The sequence below is a fragment of the Schistocerca serialis genome, chromosome 4 (assembly GCF_023864345.2).
Source record: "Schistocerca serialis cubense isolate TAMUIC-IGC-003099 chromosome 4, iqSchSeri2.2, whole genome shotgun sequence".
In the NCBI taxonomy this organism is placed as follows: Eukaryota; Metazoa; Arthropoda; class Insecta; order Orthoptera; family Acrididae; genus Schistocerca; species Schistocerca serialis.
The window spans coordinates 852,036,671-852,053,099 of NC_064641.1; positions in this window are offsets into that span (position 1 = coordinate 852,036,671).

Below are 16,429 nucleotides of genomic sequence, written 5' to 3' on the forward strand. Positions count from 1 at the left end.
ATCAAGACCAATCATAACAAGTGAGGATAAGAATACGACGTGGCGTCAGGCAGGGCTTAATAATATCACCGATACTCTTTAACCTGTATTCAGAACACATATTCATAGTAGCCTTACCTGATGTGGAAGAAGGAATCTCAGTGAATTGGGTCGCTCTCAACAATTTTCATTATGCAGATGACATCGTGGTGTTTGCGGATATAATGGTAGGGCTGCAGAAGCTGATACACAAAATTTCTGAGACAAGCAAGAACTACAGCTTGGACATCAACACAAACAAAACAAAATTTATGATAATCAGCAGGAAGAACATTCGAGGTGCGAATCTGTACATTAATGGAACAAGAATAGAGCGAGTTTCACAATACCTGTATCTGGGCAACATCATTAACGAAGCGTGGGAGAACTCGCAGGAGACAAAGTATCTCATTGGAAAGGTCAGGAGTGTTTTCAACTCGATGAGCTCTGCCTTCAAGAGTCACGATCTTACCATGGACACAAAATACGGCTCCTGAGGTGATGTGTGTTCTCAGTTCTCTTGTACGGCGTGGAAACATGGACAGAGGCAACCACAGCCAGACTCCAAGCCATTGAACTCTGCCTATACAGAAGAATGTTGAGAAAAGTGACAAACGTCGAGGTTCTACGTCCAGTTAACAAAAGCCCAGAGCTGATCAACATCGTCAAGTGTCCCAAACTTCAATACCTTGGCCACTTCATGAGGAATCAAAAAAGATATTAGCTGCTTCAGCGTATCCTGCAAGGAAAAATCGGGGGAAAGAGACCCCCGGGAGGAAGAAGAATTTCCTGGCTCGGCAGTCTTAGATCTTGGTTTAATATTAGCTCTGAAGAACTTGTTTCGCGTTGCAACTGATAAAGACAGAATAGCCATGATGATCACCAACGTCCGAAGGGGACAGGCACGCTAAGAAGAAGAAGAATTTGACACAAACGGCCTCCAAGTACAAATTCACTGCCATCTGTCCCAAGATAAAATGGTTTATTAAGATCTGGCAGCTGCAATAGTGGAGCTAAGAGCTGCTTCTTGACCTCATGAAACGCTTCCTGTTGATCGGTCACTGCAGTTGACTTAAACATATTTAGAGCTTCACCTAGGGTAGCTATGTGTTCTCCCCACCACGTAAAATCAATCAAAATTTCATCAACGTACTCTATTACGTTCTGCAAAAGTTCCGCCCCAAGAATTTCATCCAAAGCTGGAACAAATGCTGCTGACGCAATGTTCAAACTGAACGACATCCATTTGAAGTTATAACAAAGCCCACTGTGTGAGAACGGGGTGAACTTTCGGCTTTCCTCCTGCAGCTACAGTTGCCAGTAGCTGCTTGTCGTATGCAACTACTGAGGTAACAAGTACCAGAGAATTTTTGCAAAATTTCTTCTGTATTTTTGGACTGATCCCACTGAGACAGAATGACGTCACTGATAGCTCGAGCATGCACAACAAGTCTGACTAATCCATCCTTTTTAATTACTGGATGTATTAGACGCAATGGTCGGTATCTGATCTCCCAGTTATATAATTTTCCAAGTTTGATCTCCTTCCCTATAGTTTCTCTTCTTGCTAGCAGCACCAAATTTCAAATTGAAGGCTCGTGTGCTCACACAATATTTTGACACTGACATCACTTCGACAATCCATATTCACTTGAAAATAATTCTGCGTGCATACGCGTTAAATCCTGCCTAGTCGTCGAATATGGGGTGTCTAGGAAACCTGCTTTCTCGGACCGCTAGACAACACTGAACCAGCTCGTATTAATGAGTTTTATTACAAAATGAACAATGACAATACTTAACTTTGAGAATTACATAGATGTGTCTTAAGCGAAGGGCGACATGCAAAATAAGCAAGTTTCCTCAGTGTAAATAATCCTAATACGAGCGAAGTAATACAGTTGACTCTTCTACTCACAAGGAAACCTACCCACTGCACCCCACTCAGATTTAGTTATAAGTTGGCGCAGTGGATAGGCCTTGAAAAACTGAACACAGATCAATCGAGAAAACAGGAAGAAGTTGTGTGGAACTATGAAAAATATAAGCAAAATATACAAACTGAGTAGTCCATGTGCAAGATAGGCAACATCAAGTATACTGCGAGCTCAGGGGTGTTGTGGTCCCGTGGTTAGCGTGAGCAGCTGACGAATGAGAGGTCCTTAATTCAGGTCTTCCCTCGAGTGAAAAGTTTACTTTCTTTATTTTCGCAAAGTTATGATCTGGCTGTTCGTTAATTAACGTCTCTTTTCACTGCAATAAGTTTAGTGTCTATGTTTTGCGACCGCACCGCAAAACGGTGGGATTATTAGACGAAAGGACGTGCCTCTCCAATGGGAACCGAAAACATTTGATCGCAAGGCCATAGGTCAACCGATTCCTCCACAGGAAAACACATCTGATATATTCTGTACGACACTGGTGACGGCATGTGCGTCACATTGACAGGAATATGTTGTCGGCCCACCTAACTTGCACACTTGACGAATGGGTAAAAAGATTCTTCTACCTTGCCCGACCTAGGTTTTCTTGTGGATGTGATAATCACTCCCAAAAAAGTGATGAAAACGTAAGAGTTTGTCACATAAACTGCAACAAATGAATGCAACAGTTTCACAGTCGCACAGTTTTCTCTGAGCTCTGTCAAAACATATGTTTTTAACGTTTTCAAATCTTTCCGTGTGTAGATCCTCAAATCCTGCGTATGTCCAAGCAAATCTGAACATGACCTGGAATTCTGGAGAGCGAAGTTGATTATATAAAAAATTAAACTTTTTACTCGAGGGAAAATTTGAACCAAGGACTTCTCGTTCCGCAGCTGCTCACGCGAACTACGGGACCACGGCGCTCCTGAGCTCAGATTATCCTTGATGTGGCCTATCTTACACATGGACTACTCAGTTTGCATATTTTGCTTATTTTTTTCATAGTTCCACACAACTTCTTCCTGTTTTCTCCATTGATCTGTGTTCAGTTTTTCAAGGCCTATCCACTGTGCCAACTTACAACTAAGTCTGAGGGGGGTGCGATGGGGAGGTTCCCTTGTCAGGTGGTTAGTGCCGGCCGGAGCGGCCGAGAGGTTTTAGGAGCTGCATTCTGGAACCGCGCGACCGCTATCGTCGCGGGTTCGAATCCTGCCTCGGGCATGGATGTGTGTGATGTCCTTAGGTTAGTTAGGTTTAAGTAGTTCTAACTTCTAGGAGACTGATGACCTCAGATGTTAAGTCCCATAGTGCTCAGAGCCATTTGAACCATTTTTTCAGGTCGTTAGTTCGTACAGCCCTCTCTGTTCTATCGTTCCCGACTGGTGTGCCGGCGCTTGACTTTACGCGGTAACAATACGTAAAAATTTCTCACAATTCTTGCCTATAAGATGCAGACAAACTACTCGAATCTTCAGTTTTTTCCTGAATTTTTGTCTTCACGAATTTCTCCCTGTTTCACTGTGGACACATTATGCTTGATATATAGTGCTGTTCCGATTCATCAAGTGTTTTCTGCTTGATAGACCTAAATCCTAACCCTGCACACCATGAGAGAGATTTGTCAGATCGCTCTGATACCTTTTTGCTTTTCTAGAATGGTCATTGGCTTTTGCAACTTCCAAAATGTTTGCCAATATATCCAGCCTCTCAGAAAGGAGCGTGCCGTTGTTTTCTTTAGGGTTGTGTGTGTTTTAGCTGATGATCTGGGTCTGCACTCTTCACTTCCTCCCTTATGCAACTGGTGTGAAAATCTAATCTGACAACAGTCGACAAACAGGTACATTAATAAACGCAACGTGCGAAGACGCTGCTACTTGCACTTTAACCAAGATATCCGCCTGCTGTAATTTCAGAGTGAGCAGAGCAGAAACAATTGCAGCCAACCTCGTAATGAGTTCCTTTTAATAGCATTTTGATAGACAATTTGAAACATCTTTTAAGTCAAAGAAGAAGCAAGTCAGATCTCACTGAAATAATAAATGTGAGGTAATTTTCGGATGCCCGAGTTTCACAAGTGAATCATGTGACTCTTAAGGTCGACTGCACTAACGCCAATTAAAAGTTAACCGCGGTCAAGTCATCATTTAACCCTGATTAACTCGATATTCGGTTGCACCAACCTCGATCAAAGTTAATCGAGGGATTTGATCGCGATTAAAGTTAACCGAGCTCGAAGGGTCGATTATCTTGAATTGATCGTGGTTAACTTATTGTAAACACGTAACATGGCAGCGCGTTTTGTCGTTTTACATGGCATAGAAGACGAAGAAATGCTATATCTTCAACATATAAATCGTTGCAACCGTGTTGGCGTGGTTGTGGATAGGGGAAATCCTTTCGGAGTTTACAATGACCGGAAATTTGAATAGTGGTTTCGTCTTTCAAAAGAAACAGTGCGGTGGTTAATGGATCAAATCCACGATAGGTTAGAATTTCCAACTTACCGAAATAATCCGGTCTCGCCCATGAACAGACTTCTAATGACATTAAGGGCATACTCACCTGGAGCATTTAATAGATGGTGACAGTGCTAATGTACATTGTACAACGGCACAGAGAATTATAAGTGAAGTGTCGGGAATCATAGCAGTAATGTCTCGTCAATACATAAAGTTTCCTTCTCGAGCGGAAGTACGCTCTGTGATGGATGGTTTCAACATACTGGCTGGATTTCCTGGAGTCACTGGTACAGTGGATTGCACACACAAAAGGATTCAGTCATCTGGGGGTCAGAATGCAGAACTTTTCCGCAATAGTAAATCATATTTCTCCTTTAATTGTCAAACAAACAGCTACCACAATTTAATAATAAGGGACATTGTGGCTCGGTGGTCTGGCTCTGTGCACGATAGTACAATATTTCGTAACTGCGCTCGAAGGGCACAGTTTGCAAATGGTGAAATACCAATCGGTCACTTACTAGGAGATAGTGGCTATGCATGCAGACCTTACTTATTGACACCACTTTAAAATCCACAGAGCACCGATGTAATAGGTCTCACATTACAACAAGGAACACTGTGGAGAGACAATATGGTTTGTGGAAGAGGAGATTCCCCATTTTATCGATTGGAATGAGGTCTAATCCACAAAAGCCAATGGCAATTATAGTGAGTACGGCTGCCTTGCATAATATTGCAAAGAGCACAAGTAAGGAAAAGCCACCAGAAGATACGGAAATTATGCGGCTGCTGAGGCTATTACGTAGCGAGAGGGGCCCCGATATCGACGATAATGAGCCAATGCCTCCCGGTCAACAAATGGAAATGCGGTGTGGCTAGGGCCTCCCGTCGGGTAGACCGTTCGCCTGGTGCAAGTCTTTCGAGTTGACGCCACTTCGGCGACTTGCGTGTCGATGGGGATGCAATGATTATGATAAGGACAACACAACAGCCAGTCCCTGAGCGGAGAAAATCTCCGACCCAGCCGGGAATCGAACCCGGGCTGTTAGGTATGACATTCCGTCGCGCTGACCACTTAGCTTCCAGGGGCGGAAGGTCAACAAATGCATCGTGACGACCCCATTACCAGGACGAGCAGTTCGTAGCACTATAATTGATGAACATTTTCAATGAGGTTAACTGTTACTTAATGCATGTAAAATATGTTATCATTTTCATTTGAAATTATTATAAGGCACAAATAACAAAATGTGTTTTAAACATTTACATTACATTCGGTAGAATTCTTCCGCTTCCAATATTTTAATTTTTTTTTTTGCGCCAAAATTATGAGATTTTTTTATTTTCATTTCTTTCATATATTCTCTGTTCATCATTTCCAGCTGCTGCTGGAGTACTTCCACCCTCTTCTTCATCACACTGTCCAGCGCAGAGGAGGAAATTGGTTTAGGTCTCAGTGGCACCCTTCACCGATTACATGTTTCTTGTGTTCCTGCACTTGAAGGTTTGGAGAAGGGTTGTTGAACATTCCTCATAACAACCTGTGACGGGATCAGGCTTTTGCCAGCTTCAGCAGCAATTACAGTTCCGTTACTGTTTGTGGTACTTCTGGCATCGCCAACTGCTGCAACATCAACTACATTTACATTTAGATCCATTATTACACTGTACTGTCCATACGAATCAAAGGTATTTTCCAGTGGCTTCAATGATGAGCCAACTATTTCCAGTGGTTTTGCCTCGTGTGGACTCTTTTTAGGTACTGCTACCGCCTTTCCTCCTCATGTTTTGTAGACTTGAACCTTCTCTTCAGCCAAATCCTTCCGCAACCTCCTCTTCAAATTCTCGTAACATGTTCTAAGCCTTTCAGGCCTTCTTTTTGTTACACCCAAAATGGATATGTTTTGTAGTAGCTGATATCATTCTTGTTGTGTGTATCTTGAATTCTTATTCAATATTAATGTAAGCACCATGAAAAATAGTGTTTTAATTTACATTAGTAACAGATATTTATTGATTTATGATTCAAGTAAAATTTAATCTTACCTGGAGTTGAATTAAATTGTGTTGCTATATTTTCCCATGTATCCAGTTTTTCCCTAACTGTGCAACCATCCGTTTTTTTACACTCTAATATACTTGAACTGGAGGCAACCAACTCCAAAAGTATGTCTACTTCGAATTTGAAAAAATTCGGAGTCCTTTTCTTGTTCTCCATAGTGCAATAACAACGCTCACGTTACGCCAACAATATGAAAAGCGCGTGTAAGTACCACAGACTAAGGCGGTTATAACACCACAGGCAGACAGCGAATATCATAATCTTTGCATGTATATGGGCGCTTTCCTTTGTAACAGGCGGAGTTAACCGCGGTGTAACTCCCGATCAGCTACCCGCGTTTTGGTAACCGGCGTTTAACGTTGGAGCAGCGCAGACACAACTTAATCGCGATTAAGTTTTAACCGTGATCACGGGACCCTTGGTTATCTTGCTTTTTAATTGGCGTTGTTGCAGTTAGTCATTAGGGCAGCACACCATTGCTCATGTCCCTTAAACATTGCAGAGCCTTCGCGTAACGTATTCAGAGCTGTTGCTGCCCAGGGCTGAGACAATCTGACGATCTGCTCTCGGAGGCGTGCACCGAGGAGGACTCTGTACTGATTATTGGTGGAGACGCTTTTCTTGTAGACTTCGTGGCTCAGAAATGTATGACCGTTTACGTCCCCACACGGCATACTGACGCCAGTCGAAGGTTGACAGCCTATTGATTAATTTACAAGTTACACCTACGCGGTCCTACTGATCTCGATGGTGTTCACCTAAACTGTGGGAAGACTTGAGGAATTATCGAAAAGTAAGCAGAATAGTAAGAGCAAAAACGATAATTTGCTCGTGTCTTATAGACTAATGCTCTCACTGGCCACTATTCTCATTGTGAGACTCATTAAATGAGATGAAAGGTGTCATAGGGAAAATTTTCTCTATTCTGATCGGTGGAACAAATAAGTACGAGCCTTGGTCGGGTGACGTGCATTTTGGACGGAATTATTTCTATTGAGACGCCATAGTTAGAGAAACGAAAAAGTACAGAGAGAATACAGGGTGATTCAAAAAGAATACCACAACTTTAAAAATGTGTATTTAATGAAAGAAACATAATATAACCTTCTGTTATACATCATTACAAAGAGCATTTAAAAAGGTTTTTTTTCACTCAAAAACAAGTTCAGAGATGTTCAATATGGCCCCCTCCAGACACTCGAGCAATATCAACCCGATACTCCAACTCGTTCCACACTCTCTGTAGCATATCAGGCGTAACAGTTTGGATAGCTGCTGTTATTTCTCGTCTCAAATCATCAATGGTGGCTGGGAGAGGAGGCCGAAACACCATATCCTTAACATACCCCCATAAGAAAAAATCGCAGGGGGTAAGATCAGGGCTTTTTAGAGGCCAGTGATGAAGTGCTCTGTCACGGGCTGCCTGGCGGCCGATCCATCGGCTCGGGTAGTTGACGTTCAGGTAGTTACGGACAGATAAGTGCCAATGTGGTTGATTGTGGAATTTGCAGCTCTCTGCTAGCTCTGCGAGTCGATTTTCCTGGGCTGCGAACAAATGCTTGCTGGATGCGTGCTACATTTTCATCACTCGTTCTCGGCCGTCCAGAACTTTTCCCTTTGCACAAACACCCATTCTCTGTAAACTGTTTATACCAACGTTTAATACACCACCTATCAGGAGGTTTAACACCATACATCGTTCGAAATGCACGCTGAACAGCTGTCGTCGATTCACTTCTGCCGTACTCAATAACACAAAAGCTTTCTGTTGAGCGGTCGCCATCTTAGCATCAACTGACGCTGACGCCTAGTCAACAGCGCCTCAAGCGAACAAATGTACAACTAAATGAAACTTTATAGCTCCCTTAATTCGCCGACAGATAGTGCTTAGCTCTGCCTTTTGTCGTTGCAGAGTTTTAAATTCCTAAAGTTGTGGTATTCTTTTTGAATCACCCTGTATTTTGTTCCGGAGGGCAACGCACAGAACATTCTGTTCCAGAGGGCAGTACAGAGAACACTCAGATTCAGAGAGTGGTGGAATGAAGATTCGCTTTTGGAGAGTGGCGAAGAACAATGGCTTTCTGGTCCCAGTTCAGTGGCAGTTGGTGTACGTCGGATATCCGTGGCAGCAGGAAGAATGGTGAGTATTTTCGCTGCATTGTTACGGTTTAACTGAGGTTAGCATTGTGTGCTGTTTAGAAACCGTACGACCAAATTGGAGTCGTTTCGCAGTCATAGCCATGATTCTCAGCATTTCATTTCAATTCTTTCGTGTTTCGGGAGTCAACAGCTCGTGCACGATACCGTGGCCGATGCGCAATGACCAACTTTCGTGCAAAGCGGCGGGCGAGTTCATTCGTTTGTTCAGAAGGGGAGGCCGATAACCGTCTTCCACCTTCAGGTCGATTACCAATGACAGAATCGAGGCCCGCATCCTGCAATCTTTCCCAAACGATTTTACAGAAACTATTAGGTGGACACGTAACGTGTATCCACAGGACATGTGGCCTGTAATTGAAGAAGTGTCATGATAATCTCTCCATTGGCAAAAGATTCCAGAATAGTCTCCCATTCGGATCTCCGGGAGGGGACTGCCAAGGGGGAGGTTACCATGAGAAAAAGATTGAATAATCTACGAAAGGATAACGTTCTACGAGTCGGGGCGTGGAATATCAGAAACTTGAACGTGGTAGGGAAACTAGAAAAATCTGAAAAGGGAAATGCAAAGGCTCAATCTAGATATAGTAGGGGTCAGTGAAGTGAAGTGGATGGAAGAAAAGGATTTCTGGTCAGATGAGTATCGGGTAATATCAACAGCAGCAGAAAATGGTATAACAGGTGTAGGATTCGTTATGAATAGGAAGGTGGGGCAGAGGGTGTGTTACAGTGAACAGTTCAGTGACTGGGTTGCTCTAATCAGAATCGACAGCAGACCAACACCGACAACGATAGTTCAGGTATACATGCCGACGTCGCAAGCTGAAGATGAACAGATAGAGAAAGTTTATGAGGATATTGAAAGGGTAATGCAGTGTGTAAAGGGGGACGAAAATCTAATAGTCATGGGCGACTGGAATGCAGTTGTAGGGGAAGGAGTAGAAGAAAAGGTTACAAGAGAATATGAGCTTGGGACGAGGAATGAAAGAGGTGAAAGACTAATTGAGTTCTGTAACAAGTTTCAGCTAGTAATAGCGAATACCCTGTTCAAGAATCACAAGAGGAGGAGGTATACTTGGAAAAGGCCGGGAGATACGGGAAGATTTCATCATGGTCAGACAGAGATTCCGAAATGAGATACTGGATTGTAAGACGTACCCAGGAGCAGATATAGACTCAGATCACAATATAGTAGTGATGAAGAGTAGGTTGAAGTTCAAGACATTAGTCAGAAAGAATCAATACGCAAAGAAGTGGGATACGGAAGTACTAAGGAATGACGAGATACGTTTGAAGTTCTCTAACGCTACAGATACAGCAATAAGGAATAGCGCTGTAGGCAGTACAGTTGAAGAGGAATGGACATCTCTAAAAAGGGCCATCACAGAAGTTGAGAAGGAAAACATAGGTACAATGAAGGTAGCTGCGAAGAAACCATGGGTAACAGAAGAAATACTTCAGTTGATTGATGAAAGGAGGAAAATCAGGAATACAGATACAAGTCGCTGAGGAATGAAATAAATAGGAAGTGCAGGGAAGCTAAGACGAAATGGCTGCAGAAAAAATGTGAAGACATCGATAAAGATATGACTGTCGGAAGGACAGACTCAGTATACAGGAAAGTCAAAACAATCTTTGGTGACATTAAAAGCAACGGTGGTAACATTAAGAGTGCAACGGGAATTCCACTGTTAAATGCAGAGGAGAGAGCAGATAGGTGGAAAGAATACATTGAAAGCCTCTATGAGGGTGAAGATTTGTCTGATGTGATAGAAGATGAGACAGGAGTCGATTTAGAAGAGATAGGGGATCCAGTATTAGAATCGGAATTTAAAAGAGCTTTGGAGGACTTACGGTCAAATAAGGCAGAAGGGATAGATAACATTCCAATAGAATTTCTAAAATCATTGGGGGAAGTGGCAACAAAACGACTATTCACGTTGGTGTGTAGAATATATGAGTCTGGCGATATACCATCTGACTTTCGGAAAAGCATCATCCACACACTTCCGAAGACGGCAAGAGCTGACAAGTGCGAGAATTATCGCACAATCAGCTTAACAGCTCACGCATCGAAGCTGCTTACAAGAATAATATACAGAAGAATGGAAAAGAAAATTGAGAATGCGCTAGGTAACGATCAGTTTGGCTTCAGGAAAAGTAAAGGGACGAGAGAGGCAATTCTGACGTTACGGCTAATAATGGAAGCAAGGCTAAAGAAAAATCAAGACACTTTCATGGGATTTGTCGACCTGGAAAAAGCGTTCGACAATATAAAATGGTGCAAGCTGTTCGAGATTATGAAAAAAGTAGGGGTAAGCTATAGGGAGAGACGGGTCATATACAATATGTACAACAACCAAGAGGGAATAATAAGAGTGGACGATCAAGAACGAAATGCCCGTATTAAGAAGGGTGTAAGACAAGGCTGTAGCCTTTCGCCCCTACTCTTCAACATGTACATCGAGGAAGCAATGATGGAAATAAAAGAAAGGTTCAGAAGTGGAATTAAAATACAAGGTGAAAGGATATCAATGATACGATTCGCTGATGACATTGCTATCCTGAGTGAAAGTGAAGAAGAATTAAATGATCTGCTGAAGGGAATGAACAGTCTAATGAGTACACAGTATGGTTTGAGAGTAAATCGGAGAAAGACGAAGGTAATGAGAAGTAGTAGAAATGAGAACAGCGAGAAACTTAACATCAGGATTGATGGTCACGAAGTCACTGAAGTTAAGGAATTCTGCTACCTAGGCAGTAAATTAACCAATGACGGACGGAGCAAGGAGGACATCAAAAGCAGACTCGCTATGGCAAAAAAGGCATTTCTGGACAAAAGAAGTCTACTAATATCAAATACCGGCCTTAATTTGAGGAAGAAATTTCTGAGGATGTACGTCTGGAGTACAGCATTGTATGGTAGTGAAACATGGACTGTAGGAAAACCGGAACAGAAGAGAATCGAAGCATTTGAGATGTGGTGCTATAGACGAATGTTGAAAATTAGGTGGACTGATAATGTAAGGAATGAGGAGGTTCTACGCAGAATCGGAGAGGAAAGGAATATGTGGAAAACACTGATAAGGAGAAGGGACAGGATGATAGGACATCTGCTAAGACATGAGGAAATGACTTCCATGGTACTAGAGGGAGCTATAGATGCCAAAAACTAGAGGAAGACAGAGATTGGAATAAGTCAAGCAAATAATTGAGGACGTAGGTTGCAAGTGCTACTCTGAGATGAAGAGGTTAGCACAGGAAAGGAATTCGTGGCGGGCTGCATCAGACCAGTCAGTAGACTGATGACCAAAAAAAAAAAAAAAAAAAAAAAAAAAAAAAAAAAAATTAGGTTGAAAATTTCAATTTTGCTTCACTTATAGCTTTATATGCCAGGTCCATGATGATGTGAACATCATTTCGTTAATGTTCAAAGCTATTGTGATTTTTACGTGAAGTAAGACACTGCGTGAAATTTGGAAAAGTGTGCAATGAAAAATACAGCCTGCCACGATTTTACGTTTGGTGCATATTACATAATATGTTGTTGCATATGAAATTTAGCTAACATAACTGGATTTTTCTTTAGAATTGGGTAGAGGTATCTATCTGTTACCAATCTCGAGAAAACTTATCTGATATTTCATAACTGGTTTCAGATATCGAAGTGAAATTTTGGCAAATGATAGCACACCAAGAGGAGAGTATTTTACCATGTCGTTATTACGTAAAATTTCATTATCTACCGTGTTGTTCCAATAACTACAGACTTTTTCGGCGAAGGAATGTACTTTTTAAGGACCATCCTTCGCTGGTGAAACGAGAAATGCTATGGATTTTGGATCAACATATGTGAAGACATTACACGTTTTTTTGTACTTTCTTTTTTAATCGTATGGCTAGGGCCCCCCGTCGGGCAGACCGTTCGCTGGTTGCCGGTCTTTCAATTTGACGCGACTTCGGCGGCCTGCAGTCGATGAGGATGGTAGGATGATGGGCGGAGAAAATTCCCCGACCCAGCTGGGAATCGAACCCGGGCCCAGAGGACTGACAATCCGTCACGCTAACCATTCAGCTACCGGGGCGGACAATTTTTGTTCTGAGGATGTGCTTTTTCATAAGCTCAATCCCTCACTTAGTACACTTAATAAATCACTGTTTCAGAATTATCTCGCAACTGTGTCTGCACAATACGTTAGTGATGTGAGACAGTGTAAACACTGTTGTGTTTTGGCAGAAGAAGCAAATTTTGACATGGCAACCAGAGAAATGTGTAGGTTTTACTCGACATTCGCGACTCATTACGCTTATCTGAAAGTTACAAAAACAAGCCAGGATAAAATAAATCTCTGCATTTTCGGCGGAACTGTTTTTAGATACTAACGAAAGCAGAGATAGATTCTTTTGGATGGTGACAATGCAGGTATGGGCATGGGGAGTTTCCTGCTTAAAGGCTCCCAAAAACGCTACTGCATGCTTGACAATCACGCATGCGCAAGCGTGCTTGCTCAAGCGTGCACAAATTCATCGTGCCTCCACACGAATCAAGCATGCACGTACAAGCATCAGTTTGTTTATATTGGGAAATGTCGAGCACAGATGACGATGCGCTTGCTGTTGCAGTCTTTTTGCTTGTTTTACTGAAAAAAAGAGAGAACGCCATATGTGGAGTAAAGAGTGGCTTAAAAAACGAAAATCGTATTCTCATACAAATTTACTGAGTGGATTGAAGATATAACCTTGTGATTGCTATAATTACCTCAGGTTGAATGAGGAAACGTATTTGAATCTTTTGTCCCTCGTGACGCCTTATGGCTTAACAACAGATAATATGCTATCATTGCAAAGTTCTACTGCAGTAAACTTTCCACTTGATGCTAAACATGTGTGAGAGGAATTCATGAACTACTCTGTGAATGAAGGACAAGTTCTTTGGCAACATAATTTTGTGCATCAGCAGTAAAGAAAAATGCAGAAGAAAACAATGTGTATTGCAGTATATATAAACAAATAAAAGTATAGGCATATATCTTAATTGTAACAATGCCACTGTAACTAAATACCACTACCAACCTATCTCACTTACCTCTATTCCTTAAAAATTACTGGAAGAGCATCTTGGTGTCTCCTGTTTATTTGAAAATCTGAAAGGATCAAAGTACCACAAACAGGTTGTAAACTTCGTCTGCTGCAGCCCCTGATTTGTAAGTGAAGTCACTTTTCCTTTTTTTCTCGTCTGTAATTCGTTCGTAATGCATTAATTTTCTTAATAACAGTATTTTTAGTTGCCGATGGCTCTATTTCTTTGTACTTTGTGAGAAGCACCTCATATGCTGCGTTTCTCTTCATTTTATAGTGATATCTTTACTTTTAATATTCCATAAACATGGATGTCTTTCGTAGCACCTAATAAATTCCTCCAACACCTCCCAGTCCGACATCAGAGCGAAGAAGGAAATGACACAAAACCTAAACAAACGCGCGCTCTCCACAGTCTGTGTCCGAATGACAGATGTGTGCTTGTTCAAGCCTCCCTACTCTAGGCACACACGAGCAAGCATGGACACGCTTGGAGGCTTACCAAAGCACGCATAATCGAAATTCGGTCAAGCATGAAGCTGCTTGTGCAAGCCGGATGCTTGCGCTAATTTGCCCTACAACGGTCAAGCAATCTTGCACAAGCACGCTTGCGTATGCGTGATTGTCAAGCATGCAGTAGCGTGTGTGAGGGCCTTAATATTTACAAAAACTGAGAGCGCAGTCTCCAGCACTCGGCATTTCCTCTCCAGCGCTCTGAGAGACCCCCCTCCCCTCACCACTACCACTACCACTCCCCCACGCTTCCCCAGCCGACCGGGCATCTAGCGGCCACGCAATTTGCGCGCACTATGCCATGACCCGACCTGCTCTCCTGATGCAAATAATATTAGTTGTGGTGCATGCCTAGCCTCTTCTTAACACTGTGAGAAACTCATATTTCTGCCACATCATTTAAGATACATTCAGTCACGGTCTATGGAAGTGACGCCTCTTTTACACTCTGTTTCCCAGTTTGTTGTAAGCCCACCGTATGTGAATTACTTGCAGCTGAGACCGTTTAACACAAAATATATTTCTTGTTATGTTTGCAAGAAGACGTTCGCTGTGTTTAGCTTTCCCCACATGTGTAGGTTTTTGCAAAATAAGTTAGTAGCAATGGAATTCTTCTTGATACAGTTATGGTAGTCAATTAATACCCTTTCTTTATAATATAGATTAACCAAGGCCGTCAGCCCCTGTCACATCGGCATCTGCGGGTCCAGAAATTTAATTTGAGTTTTTAACACTGGCAGCCCCTTTTTTCCTTATGACAATTCCATGGTGTAATTCTCCTTTTAAATCAGATATCTTCTAATCAGCCTATAGGCCGTAACATACATTCCTTTATTTTTGTATTAATCATTGATGCTCAGGGATCTGGCGATCCTCGTATTGAATCATTAGTAGAATCACGTAGCAACAGCTTACTTAGTTCCTAACCACATAATAATAGGCTACTTCCATTCAGCTTACCCTGCCAAGGTACTAAGGAGCGTTGTAGACTTCTTTCACTTACCTCACCCTGCCGTGATAACAACAGTAGTCTTTCATTTGGCGAACCCTATTTCAGGATTTTCATCATCTCTCTGCATTGTCTGATACACCATCCCTTAGTGATTTTATGCGTTCCTTTGATAATATTTTGGTTGTGTTGTGATTTTGGATTTTTTTTTCGTACAATTTATTGTGCACTTTGAATTTTGTGGGGACAACTGTAGGGAAATCGAGGAGTGTGTCGATATTACTTTTTGTATTTATTATCTCTGTAATTTTGCCTGCTTACGAGTATTTCACCTGAAGTGGCCTCACACGACCCTTTGAAGGGTAGATCGAGGCGAGTGAAGCGTGATATGGGGGAAGGATCAGCAGAATTAGAAGCGCAAGATGCATATGACTATGAGGCAGTGGCATTAGCGAATGTACACATCGGGTTCGATGATGTAAACGGTGCACAGGAAACAGGTTTCTTGTCCGATGGGCAAGATGCTGTGGCTGTTTTTGGGGAAGTTGACAAACCGTAACGATTGTACAACTACGGATATTAGTCGCACGCCAGACGCATTACAAAATTTTGACTCCACCAATGTGAAAACGCATTAAAACGAAAGCCACATTAATCGGTCTATGGGTGAAGCGTCGTTCACCGAGTATATTAATAACATAGTGACTCACATCGAAGAAATCAATAAAAATCAAGTGAAAAATAGTTAACAAGCAAACATCAGCACGAAAAGCTAAACGAGCTTAATAAACTGCAAGAAATATGTGCGAAGGAATGCATAGAAGCGGGAGTGAGACTTACTAATACAATGGAGGAGATCGGTAATAGTTTAGATGAACGGTTCCAAGCTTCAGTTGAGAGAAGAGGCAAAATGTACAAGGATGGAAGAAAGGGTTGAAACCTTAGAAGCAGAATAAATTAAATTACGAGGGGAGTTTAAATGTATGAGGAAACAGTACAGCAAGATATCGAAGCATTATGAGCGCGACAGTTAAAAGGTCAGTATCCGGTTACAGCCCACAGTACGTCTGTATAGGGTGTGAAAGAGAAGTTAGAATCCTTAAGAATAAGGAAAATAACTTTGAAGAGGGGGTAGGTAAATTACCTGAAAGTGTGAAGGCTTTACTGGTTGAGGATAAAAGCAGTGATGGTTAGCACCAATTAAATCGGTGCTATTGCAGGTGAACAGAGGTAGAAAGAAGATTAGACCGCATCCATGAAAGCG